Source organism: Hipposideros armiger, unplaced genomic scaffold, assembly GCF_001890085.2.
Source record: "Hipposideros armiger isolate ML-2016 unplaced genomic scaffold, ASM189008v1 scaffold_799, whole genome shotgun sequence".
Lineage (NCBI taxonomy): Eukaryota > Metazoa > Chordata > Mammalia > Chiroptera > Hipposideridae > Hipposideros > Hipposideros armiger.
Genome location: NW_017732149.1, coordinates 375,604 through 384,876, shown reverse-complemented (window position 1 = coordinate 384,876; position 9,273 = coordinate 375,604). Strand labels below are relative to the sequence as shown.

At 48.0% G+C, this 9,273-nt stretch overlaps 1 long non-coding RNA gene across 2 annotated transcripts; it reads left to right on the top strand.

Moving 5' to 3' along the window:
- The first annotated feature begins 6,237 nt into the window (after positions 1 to 6,237).
- On the top strand, positions 6,238 to 8,771 carry LOC109374168 (uncharacterized). 2 transcript variants are annotated; one of them, XR_002122352.1, is made up of 3 exons: positions 6,238 to 6,316; positions 7,628 to 7,811; positions 8,402 to 8,771. It is a non-coding gene; the product is annotated as an uncharacterized LOC109374168 (long non-coding RNA). The 2 variants fall into 2 exon arrangements; XR_002122353.1 differs by lacking the exon at positions 6,238 to 6,316 and adding an exon at positions 6,323 to 6,501.
- The last annotated feature ends 502 nt before the right edge of the window (positions 8,772 to 9,273 follow it).

Sequence of the window (9,273 nt, the reverse complement as noted above, 5' to 3'; positions counted from 1 at the left end):
GGCCCTAATGTGGGATCCGAACCGGGGCCCTGCTGCTCAGAGCTGGCATCCCAAGCCAGCTCTTAACCAACGCGCCACTCGGCTGGCCCAAAACATCCTGTTTTGTTAAAGGACAGTCCCAGAAATAGAAATTGGGGGCAATTCTATGAGCATTTCTCTGGCTTTGGTGGCACATAATCTTTTAATTACTTGTGACTCTAAGTGCACGATATTCTGTCTACAACCGCCCATTTTGCCTAAAGGATGTACGAAGAAATTTCCTTACATGCCTTGCTGAAATCCATATAAACTCGATCTACAATATTTGCTCTATGAACCTAGTGACCTTATAACCATAGAAAGTATTTCCCACTTCATAGGGTGGATGTGAGGGTTAAACGTGTTACTGCAACAGCTTAGACCAGGATCTGGCATGAGCGAGCTCAGTCACTGCCAATCCCTGCTCTTGTTTTCACCCTATAAGTGACACAGAGTCACCTGGTCCTGAGGTTCTTTATGGGTTCCCAGTGATCACCACTTTTCTTATTGGGGCTTTAGAGCGTGAGCTTTGTAAGGTTATTAGCGCTTGACTAATGGCATCTGAGGGGGGTTTCTTGTTTTGTTATGTAGGCTTGTTTGTTTTCTAACACGGGTTCATAAGGAGAGCTCTGAAGTCAGAGACGTGGAGCCTTTCTCTAACATGTACGGGCCCCGATATTCAGAAGACACATTTCAGTGGGTAACAGAAGGAGATGAGGGAATTTAGCAGTTATGTGTGTTTGTTTCTTTATTTATACCTTGCTTGGCTTCGAAAGGGACTCGAGGCATTTATAGAGCCACATATTATGCAACAGGTGCCTGGCATCTAGTAAGACAGTTGCTAACTGCTGGCTATTCTTATTGCTACTAGCAGGAGTAGGAGAATATTGTCAACAAGATAAAAGAGAAAATGGTAAAGGGGAAAATAAGAGGGGAAATGATAACACGAATCCAGGGTTGGTTCCCTGCTTATACAATTGCTAAAGTGGGTTACAGGTTTGCTGAGCTTTCCAGAGGCCCAAGCAAATATTAGTTCCAGAATTCATGTGAGACTTGGGGGAAAGTTCTCCTGGGCGTCCTCATCAAGGTGATTTTTGGTGACGCAGAGGGTCGTGGCTTCAACCCCATCCCCTAATTCTGGATCCAGTCCAATGCAGAGACAAAGGGACAGACAGAGACCCCTGAAGGGACCAATATGGAGCATGGCTGGATACATCCCGCCAGCCATGCTTTTAAATGTCACACGTCCCAGCCATAAAAGGGATTCGCTCTGACATATAGCTTCCGGCTCTGTAGGGTTGGTAGATAGATAGACAGTTTCTCCTCCTTGCCAGCTCCAGGGGCCACTCACAAAGAATGTAACTTGGTGGCCTTAGAAATACCCAGCTGGAAAGAAGATGGTTTTGTTTCCCACATAAATGGGAATAGTATCTGGAGGTTTGGTTGTTTGTCTGGTTTTTCACCTTTGAGACCTGACCACTCGATCAGGAGTAAGCCTGCCTTCTACAAGAGCAATCAAGCTGCACTTATTCCAGCCGTTCACTCACCAAGTCATCTGTCCAGCCTCCTTCCCTTTTCCCAGAGGACTAGGGCCTATAGCCCCAGAGGGCTTGGATTTGACCTTCTTCCTTCCATTTTAACGAACATCTTTTGTGCCAAGAATTTTACGTGAGTTGGTTTTTGCCATAGCTCTGGCAGCTGGCTATGACTGCCTATATTTTATGCTGAAGAAATAGAAGTTCAAGGTGTAGAAAGTATCTTGCCCAACGTCACCCTGCTATAAAAGCTGCAATTTAATGCAATCCTATAGAGCATGAGGCCCTCGCTCTTCCCTGCACCATGCCATCCTATTCACAAATCATCCATTTGATGGTCTGCTTTAGAACTCCAATTGAGTTAAACATCAAGTTTCCTGTATTATTAATACTTTCCCCCTTTTTAAATATAATTGGGGTGTCATTTGTCTGTCTCAGTCTTTCATATTTCTTCTCCAAGGAGTCAGGTGGCTTGGAACTCTCACTGGCTAATTTTCTTATTTTATTTTATTTTTTTTCCAGGTTTTTTTTTTTTTGACAGTCAATATTATTTGATATTAATTTCAGGTGTACAGCATTGTGGTTAGACATTTATATAATTTACAAAGGGATCCTCCTGACTAGTTTAGGACCCACCTGATACTAGACATACTGTATTTCCCCATGTATAAGATGTTCCCATGTATAAGACGCACCTTAATTTTGGAGCCTGGAATTTGAAAAAATGTATTACGTCAAGTTATTCAAATCAAGTTTTATTCATCATAAAATTCATACAACTCCTCATCATTGTCAAAACTTCCAACAATGAGATTGTCCTCATCTGTGTCTGATGATGAATCACTGTCTTCATATATTGCCTCGTCCTCAGTTCCATCTATAGCATTTGAAATGCCACACTTCTTAAATGACTTGACAATAATCTACAACCACTGCATAAGATGCACCCAGTTTTGAGACCCCAAATTTTTTTTAAAGGGTGCGTCTTATACATGGGAAAATGTGGTAATCATTACCGTATTATTGATAATATTCAAATGTTCTCATTTTATTTGTCCAAGGTAGATCAGAAGACATGGCTAATTCAAAGCAGCACAATGCTTTCTTAAAATTTCACACCTCCAAGGCTGGCCGAGTGGCGCGTTGGTTGGGGGTTGGCTTGGGACACCAGCTCTGAGCAGCAGGGCCCCGGTTCGGATCCCACATGAGGGACAGTGACACTGTGCCCTCTACAGCTAAGATGGTGAACAACAACTCGACCTGGAGCTGGGCTGCCATGAAGCACCGGCAACGGCGTAGGCTGCAGTGGGGCTGGCCGGCAGCAGGCATGAGCTTTCGTGAGCTACCGTGAGCCACCATGAGCAGCCGTCCAGTGGCCGGTGAGCGACTGCCTCACCTGGGAAGAAGAGCACAATGATAATACCAACATGGGCCAGTGAAGTGACGTCCTCCACAACTAGACTGAAGAACAAAAGGACAACTTGTCTGTTCCCCTTCCCCAATTCCCCAACGCTGTTCCCTCCCCCAATTTCCCAATAAAATCTTTAAAAAAAAAATTCACACCTTCAATGTTAGGTTTCCATGTCCTCTTACCAGTGTTTGTAATAAAACAAATCATGTAATGCTAATAAAAATAACCATGAAATATAATTTTTAACCTAAGAGGTTACCAAATATAAAAAGTTGGTCATATGCTCTGTAGAGAAACAGGCACTCCCCTGCATGATTCATGAGTGTCTCTTTAGAAGAAGGACAATTTGGCTACACTGATTAAAATTCAGGATGCTTACACTTTTTTTTTTTAATTGAGGAACAGTGTGTTTTTCCAGGACCCATCAGCTCCAAATCAAGTAGTTGTTTCAACCTAGTTGTGGAGGGCACAGCTCAGCTGCCCATGTGGGAACTGAATCGGCAACCTTGGTGTTATGAGCACTGCGCTCTGACCAACTGAGCTAACCGGACGCCCAATTCTCACACCTTTTGGACCCAACAATTCCATTGCCAGATCCTGCAGGCCAGGGGTAGAACATGCACACAAAGCTGCCCATTGAAATGTCCTTTCTGTAGCAAAAGACTGAAATTAACCGACATGTCCATCAACAGGTCTAAATAATTTTTTTTTATTGGTATTCTCATTTTTTAAAAAGATTTTATTGGGGAATTGTGGGAGGGAACAGCGCTGGGGAATTGGAGAAGGGGAACAAACAAGTTTCTGCCCTTCTGTTCTTCCGTCTAGTTGTGGAGGATGTCACTTCACTGGCCCATGTTGGTATTATCATTGCGCTCTTCCCGGGTGAGGCAGTCGCTTGCTGGCCATTGGATTGCCACTCACGGCAGCTCACGGCAGCTCACGAAAGCGCACGCCAGCTGCCAGCCAGCCCCACTGAAGCCTACGCCATTGCCAGCGACTCACGGCAGCCTAGGTGGAGCTGTTGTTCACCATCATAGCTGTAGAGGGCGCAGCATCACTGGCCCTCATGTGGGATCGAAGCCCAGGTCCTGCTGCTCAAAGCTGGCGTCCCAAGCCAACTCTTAACCAATGCACCAGTCAGCCAGCCCTAAATAAATTATTAAATAAATTCTGGCGTATCCATGTCATGGAATACTCAGCAGCTGTGACAATAAATGAAGCAGACATGTGCAAACCTACCTGAAACATTCTCCAAAATACGTTGTTATGTGGAAAAGGCAAGAGGTAAGCAAGGAAGGAACCTCAGCACACTATCATTCTGTGCTTTTCTACAATGTGATGCTGGCCATGCAGAGACTGTCTAGATAGACACACAAGAAACTGGCCACAGTGCCCACCCAAGAGATGATGATGGGATGGGCAGGCAGAGGCAGGAGCGTGGCTTGCTTTTCACTTTTATCTTTTCACACAGTTTGAATTTTTTTTCAATGGAGTGATCCTGGGAAAGCCCACCTTTTAGGCATTAGGGTGCAAAAAAAACCCAAGATGGACATCGTTGTTGCCCTCTCAAAGCTTAAACTAGGCAGAGGGAGTGGCATGGCCAAGGGCACAGAGATCGGGAAGCCCATGCCCACCAAGTCCAGCTTTTGGCCTCCCATCCCTGGCCCTTTCACTCATGCTCCTGTGCCCACACTCTCCTGGGCTGCTCTCTTACATAGCTGTCTAGGGAATGAAATGAAAGGAAGATAGGACAGCCTGGCTATGTTCTCCAGGCCTCCACAACTCTGACCAAATATCTTTAGCACTAAACGTTGGAGCTACGTGGAAACTGCCCAGAGGGGCCCTGAGGATGGGAGCAGGAAGAAATGGCTGGTTGGATTGGCCTCCAAGGTTTCCACAGGTTGTGTGAAAGGTCGGGTTGGATGGTAATGGGTTTTGCACATAAAAACGTGGTTTTATTTTTATCCTTAAAACCTATATTCAGTGACTTTCTCTCTTTGGATGTCTGCAAGCTTGCTGTTTTTTAAGGTCACAAGATCCTTTTCCTTAAGCAAGGCTGGTGTTCATTCCTGGGCAGCAATATGCATTATTGATTTTTATCCTGTTGTAGGAATTAGGTGATTTTGCACAGACTTCTCAGCTCTGAACTAACGAGACAGCCGTGTGTGACATCACCATGGGTTTTGAAACTTTAGTTTGGAATTCCCAGAAAAAAAGTGTCCAAAATCAGAGATGCAGTGTGGAGGAGAAGAAAAGACACGCGCCCTGGAATCAGAAGGCCTTGTGTTCACGTTGGACTCTGGCATATGCTTGGTTATTAATCTCAGTTTCTGCATAAAATGGGAATGACAGATATTCCCTTCACCAAACTGCCCTATGGCCATAGAGATAAGGTAAAGAAAGCACAAAGAAGGCTTTCAACAGATAGCAGCTCTTACTATCATTTCTATGGTGTTCCTTGTTTTCTTATCGCAACACTGACCCTCTACCAAGAGGCCTTTAAGAAAAGGGTAGCAGTAAAAAGAATAACTAGCACGTATTGAGCACTTATGATATGGCAGGCACCCTTCTAAGTGCTTTACGTGGATTCATTCATGGAAACCTTACAGCAAGCCTTTGAGGTAGATGAGATTTTACAGACTTGAAAGCCGAGGCTCAGAGAGGTTAACTCACCAGCCCCAGGTCGCTCAGCATCTCAGCCCAGCTGGGCTGGAAACCCAGGCGGTGGGACTCTGCCTACTGGATATTGGCACCCCACTCATCAAATCGTTCCTCAGAGTGACGCCGAGAAAACTCAGCCCGGCTCAGGGGAAACATGAACCAAGTCTTCCAGCTCTAGACTGAGCTCCTGGGGCCGAAGGGGTTATTCCCACTGAGACGCCGGCACTCCGGCCTCCTAGAGTGGCGCCGTCGTGGGCGGGAGGCGAGCAGGCTTCCGGCCCGTGCGGGGACTCCGGGAATTCCACGAACGGTTCCCGGCTCGCGGCGCCCATCCTGCCCTGCGTCTCCCCGCGGAGGGTCCCCGTCCCGTGCGCAGGGCGGGGGAAGGGACAGGACTCCCTCTGGAGACACCCCGGACCCCCGAGTTCCAGGAAAGGAGGACTCTGAGCTGGGGACGGGAGGGCGGGCGCGCGCGCAGACCCAGGGTGCACAGGGGATGCGGAACAGGGCGTCTTTGAACTTGGCCGCCGCAGTGCCTTCTGGTCTTCTAGCCGCCCGACTGATCGGGGAAGGCTCGAGGAGGCGGGCGGTTCTCCCGGGCGGGGGGGAGGGGGGGCCGGCAGCCTGGTCCCCGCCAAGCGAGGCCCACTGCCGGACCCTCCTGGAGACCTGGAGCCTTCCAGAGCCTGGGGTAAAAAAGCCCTCGCTCCCTTCCCCAGTGCTGGCCCCTCCGCCGCTGCCTTATTCCCCACAACAGCCCTGAGAAGTCGGTGGCAGCATCCCCATGGTATAGGCGATTTACTTATAAAGTCTGTTATAAACGGGAGTGTCCGAGAAGCCTGCCGGCCAGGAGAGGAGCCTGGACTGACGGCGCTGGTTAGACCCTTGGCCTCACGACCTCTTCCGTGTGGGAGTGTGGGGGTGACGACTTGTGGGGGTGACGACTTGCCCGTTAGGCTGACTCCGCTCAATTCAGCTGGCCTAACACCAACATGGACGGCCTTTCTCTTTGGCAACAGAGATGGTTCATTCTCAGTTAAATTGGAGCCTCCGTTACCTTTTCTCCTGCCCTTCGTTCTCTTCCCTCATCCTCCCCTTACTATCTTTTTAGTTTTCATCTTTTTTGGTCCAACCCATCTTTGCAGTCCCACTGCCACCACATTTCAACGTCAATGTCACAAACCTGTTACTTTAGTACTCTGCTCTCCTGACTGCCTCCCCCCTGTATTTCAAATACCAAACCACTCCCCTGGCATCAAGCTACTCCCCTTTCAAAAACCCTTTATTCTTTAACACTAAAACTGTCGGTAAGCTCAAGTCAGAAATGCTTTTGCATGGTATTTAAGGCCATTTGAAATGTGGCTAGCCCATCTTTCTAACCTGGTGTTTCTGGTTCCCTCAATAGAGGTTACAGACCAGTAGCTACAATTGGAAAATGTGTCTCAGCTGGTTGACAGAGTGTCTTCTGAAAATTCAAGTTGATATTGGTTTTTACATTGGGAGATTTCATTTAAAAGGCCCAGTTTTCCAGCTTCTTTTGAAACGTCAGTAGAGCTGGAACCAGTTGGCCTATGTTCTTGCCTTCAGCAGTTGGTGTGAACTGAGAAATGGCTGCTCCCCTAAGGGTGGCTGTGTCCGCCAGATCACCTTAGTGCGCCCCCCCCCACCACCACCACTACCAATAGCCCCTGTCTCAGCCTGAGGATCAGCTGTGCTTCCACTGATGTTTTTCCTAAAGTAGAGAAGTAGGTTTTTGGCTGCTGTGTCTCTATCAAAAGAGCACAGGTAGAAAGTAGGCCAAGAGGGGTGCGTGTGTAAAGACAACAGACGTCAGCTTACCTGCTTGTCTTTCTGGACTATGTAGCCACCTGCATTTTCCCATCAGACCCTACAGGGACCCTCCCATACAGCTTGGTTAATGGCATCACAGCCTCTCAAAGGAACCTGAGGACCATATCTTACTTTGCACCAACTTCTCCACTGACTAAATTCTATTCAACAGGCTCCTCGGCGACTTCTACTCTGTGACACCTTCCCTGACAACCAACCATTCAACCAACTCCATCCGTCCATTTCATCAGCATTTCTGGAGGTCAGGCCCTGCATTAGAAGGGTATGCCCAAGCCGCCACCAGTTCTCCCTCGGCTGGACTTCTAGGCTTTGCCTGAATCAATGTCGTACACCTGGTAGGTGATCAATAAATATCAACTGGGTCCGTGGCCCTGTTTCACACCCCTCATCTCCCTATTTGGATTTGAAAAATCTTTGAGGGCTGGGTCCATAATGTATCTCTCTTTGCACTGTCCTAGCAACTAGCACAGTGCCTGGCACATAGCTGGCATGTGGTGGCATCTGAGGAAATCTGTGCCACAAGGACATGCCTCAGACAAACAGGAGGTACTGAATTTCAGTCCCATCCCATGGCTGGTAGCATCATGCACCACCCCACCCCAGCCCCTAAGACTTAGGTGCAGCAGAAGGGAGAAGCAGACCCAGAGAACAGAGCAGAGGCCTTAGTCCTAAAAGTGGGACACACTTAACAGACCCCTTGACATGGAGGCTCTGTGCAGGATTTGGCCAAAGCTACGTCTAGGACTCAGCTGTATCCATGTGCCTTAGTGAGACGAACCCACTGATTCTGATTCTGAATTCCAAGCTCTATAATAACAATAGTTGACAGGTACGGGGGCACCCTCTGAGTCGAGTGTTTCATATCCATGGCCTCCTTCCAGCCTCATACCTGCCTGGGAGTCAACACAGCATCTCCTCTTTGCAGATGGGAAGGCTGAGGCTTCCATTCCTGAGTAACTCGCCTAATGCCGCATATTAACAGGCTGAACCAGAGTTCAAGTCCATATGGATTAATTCCAGGGCCCCCGTGCTTAGAACTATGCTGCTTCTAACATCTGAGGCTGAAGAGGGATGCCGGACTCGACCCAGAGACTCAGCTATCAGCTAGTTTGGGTTCTGGGTTATGTGCCAAACAGTCAACCAAATGCAAACGCCAACCCTCAGTGCCTTTTCACTCATTTTTTTCTCACATCCTTCTTTAACTGCCTACCTAAGGAATGAAAATACAGAGGGTGCCAAAAAAACGCCTACACATTTTTAAGAAAGGAAAACTATTAAAATTGTAATACTCAATATATACCAATAACAAAAGATGAATACAAGTCAACATTTGACGTCTGTAATTCCAAGAGGTGCTCAAAGTGGTTCCCATCAGCGTCCAGACACTTCTGATGATGGCGAACTGATTGAGCAACATTGACCAGAGTGTCCACTTGTATATATATTTTTGGCACCGGTGTATATCTTCAGAACCAAAAAACTCTTTAAAAGTCCAAAGAGGGGCTGGCCAAGTGGCACGTTGGTTAAGAGCTGACTTGGGACGCCAGCTCTGAGCAGCAGGGCCCGATTCGGATCCCACATGAAGGCCAGTGACTGTGTGCCCTCTACAAGCTAAGATGGTGAACAACAGCTCGACCTGGAGCTGGGCTGCTGTGAGTCGTCGGCGACGGCGTAGGCTGCAGCCCCTGCTGCAGTGGGCTGCCATAAGCTACCGTGTGTGGCTGACAGCCAGCGTGAGCAGCTGACAGCCGGTGTGAACTGCCAAGAGCCACCGAGAGCGGCCGTCCAGAGGCCGGC